Below are 19,880 nucleotides of genomic sequence, written 5' to 3'. Positions count from 1 at the left end.
AGTGTATTGCTTGAGCAGCACTTAACATTCCAAAATAGTGTTTCTTTGTGGTCAAAACCACCACACTTCCCATGCAGTGGTATATTATAATCATTTGAAGTTGCTGCTTCACAATAAAAAAGAGCTGCTTTCCTGATAGTATGAATTTCTACAGAAATGACTCCTGCTACAATAAAATAGCTATATTTGCCACCAGTCTCCCTCATAGGACCCCCCCCCCCATTGCTATAGCTTAAAACAATTAAACTGGCTTGAACTGCACAATTACCTAACATACTCACAACTAACTACAGCACAAAAACTCATTCATCATCCAGAAAAATGCTCTGCGTTACAAAATATATTACTGCTCTACTGTCCAGCAGGGAACTATGTTCTAGTAACAAATTCTTGTTACTTGCAAACAGGGTTGCCAGACGTCCCTATTTGGGCGGGACTATCCTGAGATCAGCAGCCTGATCCCGAGTCCTGCCCTGCCGGTTTAAATCCTGACCAGCCTCCGCTTTGTTTGTTTTTTTTTTTTTTTTTGATTGGCCTGTATACCTGGCATACAAGCCAATCAAAAATTGCTAAACACGAAGCTTCTTCTGTTCTGCATTAAACAGAAGTAGCTCTGTGCTTAGCGATTTTTGATTGGGCCGTATGCTGGTATTTAGTGTAGATCTACTATTCTTTAATGTGGAACTCTGTTCCTAAAGAACTTTTTTTTTTTTTTTTTTTTTTTTTTTTGGCTCTTAACTTTTTTTTTTGTCGTCCCTTCTTACAAATAAGTCAAATAATACTGAAGGATACTCTCTCTACTCCCAATAAATTGCTATACTCTGGAATAGTAACCCCATGCAAATAAAACTCTCCAACAAACTTAATAGTTTTAAACCACTGCTTAAACAACAACTTAACCAATCCTGTTCCTGCACATGATACTCTCCAAATGCATACTTTCGACCTCTTTCTGAAATTGCAAATTTTTTACACATAACTGCTGCCTGTACAATCCACTGAGTCGCATATGAGTTTTATCATTAGTAACTTTTACCTCTGTAAAATCTTTGAATGTATGTTCTGTTCATGTATAAATGTAAATAGAAATGTAACTAATCTGCGTTTAACGCGATCTTAGTATAATGCAATGTAAGCAAATGGAGCTTTTCTCCCCAGGCCTCCGCTGAAAATGGGTAATACCAACTTGGACTTTCCCAGTAAACAAAGACAAATAAATTAAATAATTTAATGCATTTATTGAGTAATATCTGCTAAATTTTCCATTGCTAGCTATTCTTTTAACTGAAAAAAAGGAATATTTCAATAAAACGAATAATTATTTTCCCCGAATAGCTGTTAATACCTCTCAACCTATTAGCGCAATAAATCTGGTTAAAGCTTAAAATAATGGTGTGATAAAGGGTCAAAAGTAGGGACAGATTTTAAATCTTGCTGCTATAAACTTAGTTGCTATGATAACAGGATTTGTGTTAGGATGCATTTTCAGAAGGAAATGCATTCTGAAACTTAAAAGGATGTCATTATTTAGGGATTTCAATTTTCAATGATTTGCCAGAAAATCACAAATTTTATGAGGAGAACAGACCAAAAAATATGAAGCAAAAATCTAACCATTTTGCAAAATCTGTACAGTTAAGAGGTATGCATGCTTTTAAAGTTTAAAAAAATAACATTATCTGGCGCAACCTCCCTTATGTAGGAGTCTGATTCTGAGACATCTACAGACTCGTGCATGCTCACAGGTGCTCACACATACTCGCATACAGGCACTTGCTCACACTCACATATACATGTGCACTCACACACAGTCATATACATGCAGTCACGCACTCACATATGAGCACAAGTGCATACTCGCACAATCGCATGCACACACTCACACACTCAAATATACACGTACTTGCATACAGTCATATAGATGTACTCATACACTTGCATACATGCACTCACAAACACTTGCATATACACATGCACTTACGTACAGTCACATACATGCATTTACAAACACTGGCATATGTGCACTTAACTTGCAGACAACCGGAGACACACACATACACACACACAAAGACACACACACACACACACACACACACACACACACACGCATATGCGGACACACACTTTATCTTTTTCTGATGTCCACTTTTTGTGTTCTCTGGCACAGCTTTCTTTATTTAAAACAGTTCATGACATTATTCAATGTGGGGGGGGTGCTCACTCATCCCTCACCCAATGATTCTGATGCCCTTGATCAACCTCCTATCACATTGCATGAACGTGCTGTAGAGGGTGATTGATAAATGGTTATGCAGAGTACTAGAATGTAAGATGGGAGACGAGAAGTTCGGATTCAGATCAGGATGCAGCACAACTGACCTGTTGTTTGCAGTGAGACAGATAGATGAGAAGAAGCTAGAGATGAGAACAGATTCCAAGTGGACATTCTTAGACTTAGAGAAAGTATATGACAAGGTCCCAAAAAAGCTGATCTGGCCAGTACTGTGGTGGTTTGAAGTCCTAGAACCATTGGTGGAATTAGAGCAGGCTATGTACAAGGACCTAATGACTCAAGTACAAACAGTGTTCAGCCTCACAGAGGGGTTCCCAGTGGGACTGGGTGTACACCATGATTCAGTTCTGAGCCCACTGCTATTCACACTGGTGATGGACTACATTAGCAAACAGTTGGAGGGGACAGATCAACAAAGTTGCTGTATGCAGATGATGTGGTATTACAGGCAGAATTTGAGCAAGAATTTCAGCAAAGGATAGGAGAATGGAATATAAAACTGAAGGCACATGGGATGAAACTAAGCACAGATAAGACAGCAGTAATGGCAGCAAATTGGAGAAATCAGAAGAAGCTAAGAATTGAGGTAGAAGGGAAGATACTGGAACAGATAAATAACTTCATGTATCTGGTATGGTGGTTGAGGATAAGGGAAGTCTGAATAAAGAAGTCAAAAGTAGAATCAGAGGGGCTACAGCCAAATGGCATAGAGTCTATGTTGTAGTATATGACAGAAGAATGCCAAAGAAGCTGAAAGTAAAGTGTATAAGACATTGGTGCGACCAATACTACTGTATGGTACTGACACCTGGGCAGTAAAGGTAGAGCAGATGAAAAAGCTAGAGATGATGGAAATAAAGTGCCTGAAAAGGGTGGTAGGATGCACACTGTGTGACAGACAAAGAAATGAGGACATAAGAGCAGAAGCCAAAGTAGCTCCAATTACAGAAAGGATCAAAGAGAACAGATTACTGTGGTTTGGACACATGCAGAAAAGCAGAAGACAATCTGGTGAAGAAGATTTGGGAGAGACAGAAAGAAAGTAGGAGAAAGTGAAGATGTCTAGAAAAGAGGTGGATGGGTTGTGTGAAAGAAGATGTGCGACAGTCAGGCATGAGTGTCAAAGAAGGTAGAAGTGTGGCGCTGAATTGAGAGACATGGTGACAGTTAACATGATACCCCGACCCCATGTAGAAAATGGGAAAAAAGGGGGTTGATGATGATGAACAACTATAAGGAGCAACACAAACTTTAATCAAACTAAATTCCAAAGCGAGCTCAACTCATGTGACTGGTCTCAACTAATACAGCTCCTTCTAGATAAAGCAGTTGCTTACTTTAACTCTAAGTTTCTTACCATCCTGGACAACCATGCTCCTACTCAAACAATTAGAACCAATAAAAAAGTAGCATCATGGCTATCAAATGATACCAGACAAAAAATTATAAAAAGGAATAAAGCCTGGGCCTTATGGAGGGCCACAAAATCCCCAAAAGACCAACTTTTATACAAACAACTTAGGAATGGTACAAAGAATTCCATTACACTAGACAAAAAAAAACTATTACCATCACCTGCAACAGAAACACCAAAATCTGCCACTGAAATTCTGGTCTACTTTGAATAACCTCCTACACCCAGGACATTCCACTACCCCAACCCCCTTGACTACCCTCCAAAAACCTCCAGAAAATGTGGATAACACCTTTAATGCCTTCTTCACAGAAACTATTTAATCCCTCGCCAACAACCTAGTCCCCAATAGCCCAAGTACTATTGACCCCACACCCAAATCACATCTGTCCTTCAGCTTTCAAACAGTACCATCACTTATCAAGTCACTAATTAAGAAACTAAAGCCAACCACCCTATCGGCTGACATACTCCCAGCAGAGTATCTTCAAAAAGCTGCAGATGAATTATCATACCCCATTTCAATACTAATCAATAGAATTATTGTTGAAGCCTATATTCCCTACATATGGAAGATCTCCCACATTATTCCTCTTAATAAAGGGGGTACTTCCACTGAATTTTCAAACTATAGACCCATAGCCGTACTGTTACCCTTGGCAAAAATTATGGAAAAAATGTATACATAAACAATTCCTAGCCTATCTCACTACAAACAATCTTCCAGCCTCCACCTAGCATGGTTTCAAAAACCATATCATAGCATGACCTCAGCCCACCTTACCTTCCCTCATACAATAAATAAAAACTGTAATAACAACAAGCTCTCCTCTGCCCTTTCCTTAGACCTTTCCATGGCATTCTACATGGTAAACCACCAGCTATGTACACTAAAAACACTCGCACTAGATAACCAAGTAATTCTATGGTATCAGTCCTATTTAAATGGTAGACAACAAGCTGTTTTATGGAAGGGGAATCTATCCACTCTAGTACCAATCACCTTTGGAGTCCCTCGGGGTCCATATTAGGTCCACTCCTTTTCTCCTTTTTCATTAATGACTTAAATACAGTCATCCCAAAAGCAACTTGTATTCAATGTTTGGATGACTCTGCCCTTATCTGCTCTGCTACCTTTCCAGCAGATTTACAGAATTTATCACAAAACACCTTTAATAAGGTGGAAAACTGGCTCACTCACTGGCATCTCCTATTAAATCCAAATATAACAAAGCTGTTACTCTTCACACCCACTCGTAAAGTTCCTTTGCCATCACTTATCATAAAATCCAACAATGGGACCATAATTTCCCCAGAGCCTACAACTAAGCTATTAGGCATATTAATTGACAACAATCTCAAGTTTGATGCTCACATTGACTGAACTATTAAGACAGTAAATAAGAAACTTGGCTCTTTATATAAGATTAAACAATTCCTTACCCTATCTGCTAGGACTGTGATTGCCCAAACTCATTTACTTTCAGCCCTGATATATGCCTCTCCTATTCTTACAAATCTAAGTAAATTTGACCTAAATAAATTCGCTAGCTGCTACAATAGCATTGCCAGATTTGCCACAAGTTCACCATCTAGACAACACCATTGTCTGAACCTTCAAGTTCTAGGCTGGCTAGAACTACCCTGTCATATTTAGTATAATCAATTAATAGTGGCACACAAAATTCTCTGTCAACCAGAAATTATACCCATACTTAAAAATATCATCATCCCATTCAGCAACCTAAAAACTCTCCGCTTCTCTAATAGAATGCTAGTTCAAATTGTTAAAGCCAACAACTTAGCTGGTGTCTCTCTATTTACCAACTCTGTTGGAAAAATCTGGAACTTACTTCCTGCTGAACTTACTGCAGTCCACTCTTTAACTCATTTTAAAACATCTCTTAAAAAATACTTAAAAATACATTGACTATGCCCTTGTACAAACCCTGACTAACCCCTTCTCTATTTACTATGTATCTCTTAATACTTGGCTTCATGTTGAAACTATCATAAGCATAGCTCCTATACCTCAGCTGATTCAGATGTTTATTAGTTAGTGTACTGTGGAACTACAAGAGAACCTACACAGCTATGTACAACTAAAATTACTATGTTATGCATAAAGGTTTATAATCCTCAAACCTGTTATATATTCTGGCATAACCAGAATAGCTTTCTGCAAGAGTTTCTGCATAAAGTATATAAGTGTCAAAGTATGTAACTGTTCTTGTGCAAAAGTGTTTAATTGTCAAAGTCACACTGTCTGTCTGTATGTGTCTATGGAACTTTTCTCCCTGGACCTCTGCTGAAAATGGACCAAAATCCAGTCGGGCTTTCCCAGTTAACAAATGTAAAATAAAATAATAAATAAAATGAATAAGTAGCTGTGAAATAGTGCAACAGACATACGTGTGCAGATCCCCTGCACAAGATCATGGCTATCAGATGTCAGAGAGCCAGCACAGGTAAAAGGCCATGTTTCAAATCACAGGTGCATGACTACAAAATGTGATTCATATACAATCATGCAAAGTAACCTATTTTGCTAACGTGTCAAACAAAGAACTACAGACTTGCATTGTTTTAGGACATATCATCATTCTGTAAGCCAAGTCATGCAGATTTTAGAAGCTTCTTTGGATATGTCAGCAGCAGTTCTAGGAAGAATAGCAACACTTTTTGAACCCATTGGCAACTCTGAAGAGTTACATGGTGCTTTCCAGAGAAGTTATAGGCTCATAGGTTTATAGGTTGATACTAGGCTATCTGCCCTAGGGCATTTATAAGCTTAGCCAGAGTGTGTTTGGCTTTCACCACCCTTTTAGATTAGTTGACTGTGCCTCTGTATAGTAGGTCACAGAAGGTAGCCCTTTTAAGGTTAGTTTACTGTACCTCTGCCAAGCAGGGACACAGAAGAGATCCCAGGGGTAAACTTATGATCTCCCATCCACTCGTCAAGATTTCTCTTGAAGAGGGTCAGTAAGGGGCTCTGCCTAACATGGATTGGGATTTTGTTCCAGAGTGAGGGGAGCCTCTGGGATATGAATCTGTCCCTCCAGCATGTCCTATTTATTTCTCTGCTGAGATTCAAGTCCCTGGAGCATGTAGCTCTAAGGAATTTGGATTTCCTGAGGTGAAGCATGTCCATTAATTCTGGGTTGGACATGGCTTTATACGTCAGACACAGATCGCCTCTGAGTAGGCGGTATGCAACTGAGTAGGGCTGGAGTTTCTTTAGCCGAACTGCATAGGGCATCTGTTTGAGCCCCTTGATCCTCTTGGTGACATACTTTTGGGGTCTTTCCAGTTGCTGAAGGTGTCAGGTAAGGTACATCCCAAACGGGGCATTGTACTCAATTATGGGCCTGATAAGTGATGAGTAGAGGGGCACAATGACCTCTCTTGATCTAGATGTGAACCCTTTCATGATAAGGTGGACTATATAGAAGGTCTTTCTAACCACTTTGGCAACATGATTGTCAAAGGAGAGATTGCTATCTACTTGGGTCCCCAAGTCCCAAATGACTTCTTCCGTACTTAATGGATTACTACCTATGTGGTAATTTGTGGGCACTTTGTTTTTCCCAAAGGGGATGACTATGCACTTTTTTGGCATTTAGCTTTAGGCCATGGCTCTGGCACCAGTTATCCATCTCTGTGAGACCCTTTTGGAGGATGCTTGTGCCAGCCGGAGAGTCAATTACAGCACCCAGTTTGCAGTCATCTGTGAACCTGGTCAGCCATAGTCCACCCGTGTTAGCCTGTACCTCGGAGAAATATATACCAAACAAGAGAGGTCCCAGGACTGAGCCTTGTGGGACACCACTTGTAACTGGTTTAGAGTCTGACATGGCACCTGCTATTCTGACCATGTGGGTTCTATCCCTGAGCCAGTTTGCAACCCATCTTGTGACATAGGGGTTGATATTTAAGCTGGTGAGCTTATTTATGATGCCTGAGTGGGGTATTGTGTCAAAGACTTTTGCGAGGTCCAGGTAGGCTGTGTGGACTACCTTCCCTTCATCTATGGCTTTGGTAACTGTTTCAAAGAAGTCGACCTGGTTCAAGAGGCAAGATCTGCCCTTAACGAAGCTGAATTTGGTAGGATCCAGTGTCTGGAGGTTCCCAATGTCTTTGTTTATGATTTCCATGATGATACGCTCCATAGCTTTGCAGACCAGGCTAGTCAGGCTTATAGGGCGATAGTTTCCAGGGTCTGTTGTGGCACCACCTTTGTGGAGTGGGACCACTGTTGCTGTACGCCATTCCTTGGGTACATATCCTGTAGTAAGGCTGAGATTGAACAGTGACTTTATATGAGGGTTTAGTTCTTCTTGGAGCTCGTGTAAGATGCAGCCCGGGACACCGTCTGGTCCCATTGATGCTGTGTTTTTTGCTTTGGAGAGGGCAGCTCTCACCTGTGCATCTGTGATCTCAGGAAGGCTACACTCTGTTGGGATAGACATTTGCTCTTTTGGGGGGGGGGAGAAGTTTGCACTGAACCTTTCTGCCAGGATGTTGGCAATGTCTGTGGGTTCAGTGTATTTTTTGTCATTTTGCACTAACTCAGAGCATATCTGGGAGTTGACTCCCAGGTTTCTGACATAACTAAAGAAGGCCTTGTGATTATCTTTAGTGTCTTGTGCAATTTTTCTTTCCAAGCTGGCCTTAGATGATTTTATGAGGGATCGTAGTTTCTTGCTTGTACTGAGCAGTGACGCCTTCCCTTTTTGGGATTTTGCTCTGTCATGTAGTAGCTTTCTTCTTCTTTTGTATAGCTTATTTATGGCTGGGGTCCACCAGACAGGTCTCCTGCCTTTGGAGGAGTGAGTCTTGGTTTTATTTGGGATAGCATGATCCATGCATTCCTGTAGGTGTCCATAGAATGCTTTTGTAAAGGATTCTGCATTTTGGGCCGTATTTTCCCCTGGCCCGGGGGCTTTGAAGGATTCCACCTCAGTTTTGAGAAGTGTGAAATTTGCTTTTGAGAAGTTCTTCACCATGGTTTCCTTGGCTAGGGGTGGGGATGGAATATGGATGCCCAGTGAGATTTGTTTATGGTCTGATCTTACCAATGAGGGGTATATCTCTGGTGTGGAACATAGAGACCCCATGTTGGTGATGACCACATCCAATATGTTTTCCCCTCTTGTGGGAGTGGTGACCAGTTGTTCCATAGCATTTGAGTTTATAAATTCTAGGAACCGTTGGGCGAGGGTATTTGGGCTTGAGTAGTTTTCCCAATCGATGTTTGGGTAGTTGAAGTCACCCAATATAATGGTGTTTGTAGAGACCTTTATATTATTTACCTACCTTCATAAGGATGTGCACCCTTGAACAGGATTTCTCTTTACATAAGACTAGTACTATGAATTTTTGTACCTACATATGTATGTAGATTGTACTGGCAAAATGTTAGCCAGGAAATCAGGACAACCTTCCCCTGTATATTCCTTTGAGTCCTTATGGAGAGAACATGCCCTATGGATTCTATATGGAGTCCTATTGTGCAGATTTCAGCATTCCTATTCCTGCACATATGTAAACCTCCTCTGTCCTAAGGCAGAGCTCTGTCACTGGTGTTTTCCCAGTGTCCACTAATATTGTCAGTAGGGTGATGACCTTACCCTATTCGCATATGCAAGTACTAATGGAAAGTATGAACCCTGCAGCAAGTGCAGATGTGCCAATGTGTGGTAAATGCAATGCATATATAGACTGTAGTCTGGCCACAGCATATGTCACTTATGCTTTGTCACAGGAACATCAACTATCTAGTTACAACATGATGGACATGCAGGTAGGATGGGATTGTAAGGCACATTGTGCATAGACATCATTTGTGTGCATACCACGAGGAATGATTTTGACACAGATATATTTGTTCATTCACGTGCATCGTTTTCTTGTTTACTCAAAAGGTAAGGGACTGCTTTGATGACACCTGAAGTGGCTAGGTCAGGAAAACAGGCTAATATTGCCACTCATACAGGGGATCATCATCATCATCATGAGACAGATATATCTGACTTACAGTCAGAAGACACAGTGGAACTGACTGTCTCTGTCCTGGGGTGGGGGGAGACATCCATCTACAGTATAGGGTGAATATATGGCCTCAGCTACTGACACACCACCAGATGTACAGTCTCTGGACTCACAATGCCCAGTTGAGGGGAGGGATTTCTTTGGATTCAAATACCGGTAATGGTACTCCTGCAACTTTGTCAGCAGATGGGTACACTGCATCTGATATATGTATACCCCTATTACACAGCCTTTCATCGCTAATCAACATCATCCCAGGTGACTGTTGGCTACTAGCATGTTGTTGGTACTTGGCATCTATCAGCAGATGTCATTGATTCTCATTCAATCACAATTTTCTGCAACCCAGTCCAGCACAGTGCTAATTGCTGCATAGTGCGACATTTTTAAGGCTATCACTCTGCTCTGCCAGCAGTTTATTTAAGACATGGCACCCAGGGACACAATACTAATTCATCTTATGAGGGCTATGGCATCACACCCCCAATGCTGCTTTCATTACCACCTTCATGCTTTGCATTGTCAGTGCCAACACTTACAATATTGCCCAGGTTCAAGATAGGGTACCTGCAGGCAGTGATCATGTAGGGGGTCAACTAAAGTTTACACAGTCCTCACTTATTTCTGTAAGTAAATGACATTCTGCTCCTCCTCCTCCAAGCCTGGGCAGTCATGTCACCTAACTTCATTTTCAAGAGACTGTCCAGGTCTCAATCCTGTAGTCACACACCATTCCTTCTGGTTGGACTCCAAGTCATAGTGTAATTATCTGAGTGTCCCGAAGTCAGAGTCACATAGTGGCACCATGTGCCACTGCAGGAAGAAAATATTCATGACGCAAAGTACCGATCACATTGAGAACCCACCTCTACCTCTTTTGGTAGGCTCATTTTAGAGTGTGTGTTGAAAATCATGTGTCATTTGACCCTTACCAGCTGTGCACATGGTGATAACTGTGATTCACTTAACTTCCCCCCGCACACACATACAGTTTGTGGTGTATGTTGAAATGTCCAATGTAGACTGTAACATGGCCATGCAGTGACTACATGGCTTGATATTAACACTGCATGATTCATGTTCATTCTAGCATACACTGCACTGTCACTGTACTCATCAGGATCCTGATTTCTGGATTTAGCATCACTGATATTTTTTGCTGTGCTTTCACTGCTTTGGTTTTTTTTTCCTACTCCTCTTTCCTTTGTTCCACCACTCTCTCATTGAACAATGGTGTTGATGCGTCCCTGCTTGCTGCCTGTGTCTGTCTAGATGGAGTGTAGCAATACTATATGGAACCTAACCGGTTTCAACTACATCAGGTTTTGTAGCATGCAATATACCAGGAACCCCCCCCCCCCAGAAATATGAAGGTAACAGAAGAGGGATTTGAGCAAGCCAAACACACGCTCTGTGATATTGTAGTTTTGTGCATGTACAGGGTTATACTGGGGTTCAGCTACAGTCTTTAGGATCTCTACAGACATCATTAGCCACAGCCCTTGTGGTTATCCAGAATCACTGCAGTACAGTATCAACATGTGGATGGGTTAATGCCTTTTGGCACACTGTCAGTTTTGCTGTGTACATTAATGGTAACCAAAATGCATGCACTTACCAACTACAGCAAGCCATGCTGACAAAGCATGGCCAAGTTAGAACCATTCGAAAAAAACTTCTCCCCCACTATATTTAATTCACTGCTACAGCAATGTTACTGGTCACCATTAAAATTCCACCAGTTAGACCTCACTGCACAATACTTTAATGATACATTCCTCAAGATATTAAATAACATAGCTCCCATAAGGAAAATTTGCACCAAAACCAAGCAACTACCTTGGCTTACAAAAGCTACTAAACTACTACTTAAACAAAGGAATAGGGCCTGGTCACTTTACCAAAGTACAACCTCTCCTCATATCAACAGCTAAGAAATCAAGCCAAAAAACAAATCATAAATGACAAAAATACATACGTCCAAACATGCCAACAAAAGCAACAGCAACAACCACCAAACATTTGGCAAAGCATTAATCTCCTATACCTTGTAAAACCCATGACACCAGTACCATCTACCAAAAATGCCTCTGAGTGCATAGTGTCATAATTCAGTACTCTATCAACTCAATAATCTCCCTCTTAAGTAATAATTCTAACTCACTCTTAACAGTACCCACCTGTACTGTATCTAACCTGAGCTCATTCTTTATAAGTCCATACAAACTAGTCACATAAAAAGCTCCTAACCAAATTAAAACCCTGTAATCTTGCAGCAAATCAACCCCCAGTGAATTTCTAAAACTAGCTGCTACTTCCATCTCCTAGCCTATATCTATGCTAATCAATTGCTCCATCTTTAAACAATATGTACTAATCCTCTAGAAAATATTACATATGATCCCTCTACACAAAGGCAGCCCCTGTACAGATCTCTCAGACTGCTGACACATTGCCACCCACCCACAACCAAAATCTTAGAAAAATGCATTCATCAACAATTCCTTGACCATTTCCTTAAGAACAACCTCTTATCCAATTCTCAACATGGCTTACGGCCTAAGCACAGTACTAATACCGCACTTATAAGTTTCACTAACACTGTAAACCTCTTCAAGAATGAAAGCCAACTTGTCTCATCAATTTTCCTTGATATGTCCAAAGCTTTTGACACAGTATCCCACCAAATACTTCTCAACAAACTAGTGACATATAACCTCAGTACAACATCCCTGACTTGGTTTCACAGATATCTTTCTAATTAACAGCAGTCTACCAAATGGGAAAACAAACTCTGCTCCCTTCTATCTATTTCTGATAGAGTCCCCCAAGGATCCATTCTTGGATCTCTTCTCTACATCTTATTTACCAATAACCTTAGTACCTCCATTCAACTGGCCTCTATCATTCAATATGCCAGTGACACCTCTCTTATATGCTATGCCCCCTCACTTCTGGACTACAAGAAAAAATGTAAAAATCTCTCCAAGACATAGAAAACTACCTCACCAACCATCAACTCATACTACATCCAAACAAAACTAAGCTAATGCTCTTCTGTAATAAAAAAGCTAAAAATAACCAACCCCCTCTCACCATCTACTTCTCTAATGGTACAAAAAGTTAACCTGTCACTCAAACTAAGCTTCTAGGTGTAACAATAGACAACTGTCTAAAATTTGACAAACATATCACTAACAATTTAAAAAGTCCACATCAAACTTGGTCCACTCAGTAGTGCCAATCCAAACCTAATCCACAATGCCAGTCTATCTATCCACAGCCAGAACCCACCTACTATCCACCTTTCCTTATTGTTCTCAAATCTTTATCAACCTGTGCAAGTCTGATTTGAATAAGATCTGCTACAACAAAATAGCCAGGTTTGCCGTAAACCAACCACATAAATCTCATCACTAGTCCGAACTTTACCAACTCAACTGGATTGAGCTACCCAACCTATTATCTCTCAACCAACTAGCCATTGCCCAGAGATTCATCCATAAACCCAACAACTGCCATACTCTCATTATCCACAAGTGGAGGAATGCTACACATTTTATACATATGTATATGTATGTGTGTATATATATATATATATATATATATATATATATATATATATATGGTCTACTACCGGAGATTGAAATTACACTGTATCGAAATCCAGTAGTAGATGCCCACTAACGCGAAAGTGCACTTCACCGAAAGTGCACTTTTGCGAACACCACTAGAACAAATGGGCAATGTCCTCCACTGTGGTGCGGTAGTCACGAACCTTAGGGTTAGGGCTTGGTCTATGGATAGTGACTAGCCCTACTAGCTATCCACTATCATTAACCCAAGCCCTAACCCTAAGGTCCGTAACCATTTGCTCAAGTGGTGTTTGTGAAAGTGCACTTTCGATGAAGTGCACTTTCGCGTTAGTGAGCATCTACTACTGGATTTCGAAATAGTGTGTATATATATATATATATATATATATATATATATATATATATATATATATATATGTGTGTGTGTGTGTGTGTGTGTGTGTGTATGTGTGTGTGTGTGTGTTCTGTGTGTGGGTGGCACATGACAACCAAGGTCCATATAATATCCTTACTGGCTCAGAAGTGATTGTATAATTTCTTAATAGGTAAAGATGTGGTATATCACCCACTGGTGATTCCATTTCATCTGATACTAGATGCAAACTTGTGCATTCTCGTTAGCAGCTGTAGTGCTAATCACTAATATATACTGCTGTGTGACTGATGTCACTAATGCAAACGTTCATGTTGTCTACAACACCGATATCTTTGGTGTCCTTTAGCTTTTTATAATCAGTAGCATATTGGTGCCCAATATCTCTTACATATAACTATGAATCATGACCTACTTCCTCCCGCATATATCTGTATACAGTAAGACCTCATTTCTCTATCCATTTTTATCTGCATGTTATCATGTGGTCATTTGTGTATCTTTTACAATACATTCGCTCTCCTTGTATTGAAGCAGAATACGGGACTAGGAATTGCTATTAGGCTGTGTCCGCAGCTGATTCCCGTTCAACTGCAAGCTATGTACTATAAAATATGTCTGTGAATCCCTGACATGAATTTTTAAGCTGGCAAGCTGTTTTGAATGTGCATGCAGTGATCTTTTTTTAACTACAATATTCACTAAGATGTTAACAAAAATAATGTCTGTCCATTATAAGTGTAAGGTCTGTTACTTAGCACAAGGCAACGGACAGATATTTTGATTATTCACATATGCACGGCTTTAAATACCTTTGCTGGCATAGATAGATAATAGTGTTTTGATAGATAGGAATTTTTTTTTTACATAACATTTTATGAATGGATTTGTTTCTGTCATTATATGCTGTATATGCTGGCTTGATGAAGTTTTGTATTATTTGAGCAGAATTAAATGAAGGGAATGCTGTGCCCTTTTTACTTCTTTTTTATAAGTGGGTGATATTTGATTATTTACAGATTGTAATGTTATTAAATGCCTGTAGCTTCACAATATTCCATTTGAATCTGAAGCAGTTAAATGTTACAAAATCAGTAATCATCATAAACCTATTTCACATCAAGAAATTAAATGTGCCATGATTTTTAAACACTGGTGTGTATGTTCACTTATCAAAACACGTAGAAGATATGCTTTTAGCCATTTTTATTTATTAAATGAAAAGCTCATTAAATGCAGTTAAGGGATGTGTTCCAATTGTTTATATGCAACCGGAGGTTGGATATACTTAAATACTGTTCTATTTTTTATGTTGGCTTTGACAGAACCAATTTAGGAGCTTGGATGGCTCAGAGCTTTGAATATTTTAAATCTTTGATGGATATTTGTGCACCCTTAAGCTGTAGCATACACAGTTGTGGGTTAAATTCAACACTCAGTTAAATTACATGTGCTGTCGAAAGGATGTTATTTGTTCACGTTACAATCCTGTGATGGATTCTTCGTGAGTCTAATGGAAGTTTGACTCGATCTGCTTAAGCTGTCTTGCCCTTAATTTTCTGATTATTGTAGCACAAATCATTGGTCTAGCTAAGGTGAAGGGATTAATGGAAACGGAGATATAAATGGAATTCTGAATAAGTAGCATATTCCCATTTCTGAGTGATACAAGATGGTGATACTGATTAGACCGCTTTCCGCTTAAAACTTAGTGACTTATAGCATTATTAATAACTTAATGTGCACTGGAGAGATGAATAGCAGTGTAATAATAAGACTGATAATAACACTAATAAGTTAATGTACATTACAGAATAATAATAATAATAACACGCTAATAAAACTATGTACAAGTAATACAACTATTAACAAGATAATGTACATTACAGAGTAATAATGCAACTGCAACTATGAAACTATTACTGAACTAATTAATGTGACCTATGGAATGTCAGTGATGTAATAATAAGACATATATACAAATAATAAGAATATTAATGAGTTAATGTGCAATATAGACATGTAATATTAAAATAGGTCTAGGCCTTCTGGGGAAAGGGTTCAAACTAAGGGTCAGTACTGACAATGCATAAATTGTTACAAGACTCATTTGCCTATAAATTCTATGACTCCAAGTCATATACACCTTATTGTAGTGCCACTAGATAAAATCATTGTTATCTGAAGATGCTATGTCATTGAACTTTATTTTCTATACTCTTTCTGCTACTCCTGTTTATTGAATGTTAAGCCTCCCCCAAATAGACTTAATCCAGTTTGTTTCTCTGTGGCAATGATTCCCTTGAACCACTGGGGCAAAAGGTGATGGAGGGAGTGCTGTTGTTCAGAAAGCCATGAGTGTCACTTGTCTTCTTCTAGCTAACTAACATGGTGGCTATGGGAACATTTCAGTGACCTAGCTTCATTTCCAGGGCAGTGGAACAGTCTACCTACAAAATAAGGGAAACTCCAAATGCTACGCTGTGAAAGCGTGCTCCCATACACATGCTAATGAGGCTAGCAACATATTGTTATGCATACATAGTGTCACCCCTCCTTTGAAAGGATTGTGACAGTCCTGACATCCTATGTAGGGCAGTCCCATCCTCCTCTGCCAGAGCTGCTAACTGAACTCGGTTCACCTGCTGTGTAGTCAGAGCTTTATCTCTCTATGCTGCCACATATGACTATATGTGACAGAACTTACAGTTCTGAATAGTGTGACATTTTTTATGTATGCAGTTGGTGTCCTCTGTGCATTCATGTGGGTTTCCTCTGGGTGCTCGGGTTTCCTCCCACGTTTCAAAGACGTGTCTGGAGCTTTTCTCCCTGGGCCTCCACTGTAAATAGGCTTTGTTCCAAGTCAGGCTTTCCTGGTAAACAAATGTTAAATAAATAAATATCAACAATAAATATTTTATTTTATTTATTTAGTGGTCTATACTGCTAAATAAGACTGCTTATATAACATATGAGCCCATGGTAAACAGCCCTGTACTTAAAACCTAAGTTTATTTCATGAAATGAAAAATACACTGTTTGCTTCTTATGGTTAGTATATATGTATATATTTTTGTTAATTTTTCTCCAAACTTAAAATGTAATCTTAAGTGAATGCTTGCAGTTTTTGTTTAGTAGGTTTGACTTCAAGTTTTAGGTTATTTACATGTTATATACCAATACATATTCCCTATTGTTTTATCAGCAAGTGCCACAGTATCTTTACATTGACCTGTGGTATAAGAAAATTGCTTTGTATGTGTCTTGATGCTAATAACTTATTTGATGGATATGGCCTCATGAGTTCAATGATTCATTATCCTGCAGTGTGTGTAGTCAGTACTAAAAGCGGAATGCAAGTGCCTGCTGTGGATGGTAGAAGACATTTAACTTCCTGGAAGCAAAGACATATTTCTAAATTATAGGTTCATAGGCAAGTAATAGGCAAGCAGTCTACAGAGCATTTCAGACTTAGCCACAGAAATCTATTCAAAATTATTTCCCTATAGCCTAAAGCAGGGCAATTCAAGATAGACTAGGAGAGAATTTCAGACTGCCCATCGAATTATCTGGGTTTACCGTGAAGGTGGCAAGGGTGCAGCTCTGCTTAACATTTAATGGAAGTTTGCTAGAAAGGTGAGGAATACATTGTGATCTGATTCTAACACTCCCATGTGTCTTATTTGTCTGCTGATGAAGGTTTAATTCCTTTAACTGGTTATTTGATGTACCATTAGTTCTGCAAAGAGATAAGAGGTCATATAGGGCTGGATCTGTCATGGCACAAATGGCTAGACATAGAAGGAGTCTGTAAGAGACTGAGTGCAGAGAAAGGGATGCCAGTTCCTCATTAGATTTTTTTAGTCCACTGATCTTTTTAGTTATGAATCTCTGAAGTATCTTAAGTTGTGTGATATGTTTAGATAAATACATACCGGATGATGTTTTATATTTAATAATGGGATTAATAAGGTATGAATAAAGGGGATATGCCTCTGGAAATTAGATGGGCCAGATAAAAGGCTTAATGAGCTACTGTTCAGATATAATGGGCAACTGTTAAGGAATTATTATCAGTTGTAATGAGATCCCTTACAACAGTGCCTGATTAGAGGGGTGTGTCTCCTATATAGCAAGTGAAACTGCTTTGTTTACCAAAATGAACTATGCTACATTTTCTTAAGCCATGCTGGAGCAATTGTGAGTCAAGAGAAGATCAAATAACCACACCCAGTTTACAGTCATCTGCAATCTTAGTTAACCAAAGGCCAGAAGTGAGACCTGAAAGTCTGAGAAATATATGCCAAATAAAAGATGGCCCAAAACTGAGCCCTGTGACACACCTTTGGTAAATGTTTTGCTTTTAGAAGTGGCAACTGCTACTCCTAACACATGGGTTCTGTCAGACAAGCAGTTAGCTATCGATTGCTCAGTATAAGGACTTATATTCAGATTTACAAGTCTATCAATAATGCTTGCATGGTAAAGAGTGTCAAAGGCCTTGACCAGGTTTAGATATGCTGCATGCCCTGTAATTGCCAGTGTGTCTGAAGACATGATAGGCATTATGCACAGGATTAGAGGGAGTGCTTTCATTTCTGTAACTATACATATGTGTCTGTGTTCAAGTTGTAGGAAAGCCTCAAGATGGAATTTTTTTTTTATTAAGACTCCTGGAAATGAGTAGAGCCATATTAATGTGTATAAATTAGAATTAACTAGGTTGGAATGGCATCCTAGAATGACAACAACTGCAACGCCAATCACTGAAGTCATTTGTTTTGTCTTTAAATCTCAGCATCAGCCTTGGTGATGGCAAAATACCACTCAAGACCAGTGTCTTTCCTATGTCAGATACATGCAAAGAAAATTCATTCTATCCTTCTGCATTTCCCTCTGGGTAGAGAGTCTACCTTTGCTCACCCCTACATGGGTGACTATCAGGTCATAGTTATAGTCACATTTGTCAGGTGGAGGGATCTAAGAGCCCTTGTTACATCCTGGATCCTGGCTCCAGAAAAATAATCATCCTCTTCTTATCCAGCCTGGTGAACACGCTGTCTATACACCTTACAAAAGAGTCACCTATTACTAAAACAATGCTATGGTTTGATGCAGTCTCAGTGGCCCATAGGGCTTGGACTGTGCAACATTCTGACTCTTAGAGGTATGCATCTAAGGTGTGGGTGTAAAGGGTGAAGGTGGGTCTGTTACTTTGTATACTAATGTATGAGGTTTCTTAGTCTTTAGCCTGGAAGGCTTAGGCAGTGCTTTCTTAACAACCTCAGCACAAGCTGGTTTAGTGCAAGTGCTCTGCTATGTATGTGTTTAACGAATGTGTTCTGAGGTGAGACGGTAGCTTCTAAGTAAACACTTACATCTCTCATATACTGAATCATCATGAGGTAACAATAATTTTCCTTAAGCATGAGGCAGTCACTATACTGCCTCAAAATACCTAATACTGAAAGACTGGCTACAGAAGGGGAAACAGCTGAGTGAGTTCACATAATGTCCAACACAGATGATGGGATATAGGACGGCTGACTGAGATTCCATACTGGCCAGTACTGATAAAGGGGTATAGCACAGGTTAAGAAGAGAATGACTCAATGAGCTAGAGAAAGGTGATAAACTAGGATATGACTGAAGGATAAAAGAATGAGCTATGACAGCTGTAGTAGTCTCAATGCAAAAAATAAATAAAATTAAAAAGTAACAGACTATGTAAGGTCAGTAAGGAAACAGTTTCACACAATAGGCTAATGTGGTTTCTACCTATCCAGTAAAACAATGTACACTTGGTATTCTAACTCACTGAATCTGGATACAGTAACTGTAATAGCTATGGATGATGTAAATGAATAGTTTCAGTGCAGTAGCAGTATAACAGTCAGTCAAGTAATAAAGGTATTCACAATGGTAACCTTGTAGTTTCTGCTGTGGTACTGTAGAGCAGTAGCTTTAAATATTGCAACACTATAGTAATTAGAACAAGCAGAACTTAAACAATACCAGTGATCAATAAGTGAAGTCATTTACTGAGATAATAAGTCTATTTGTTTTTATATACCTAATATGAGTAAAATATAACATTGCAGTATTATTTTTAATAATGACAGTAGCAACAGTACCAAAGCAGCAAGGTACAAT

Source organism: Protopterus annectens, chromosome 5.part0 (assembly GCF_019279795.1).
Source record: "Protopterus annectens isolate FY-2018-M chromosome 5.part0, PAN1.0, whole genome shotgun sequence".
Taxonomy (NCBI): Eukaryota; Metazoa; Chordata; order Ceratodontiformes; family Protopteridae; genus Protopterus; species Protopterus annectens.
Note: the sequence above shows the minus strand (reverse complement) of the source record.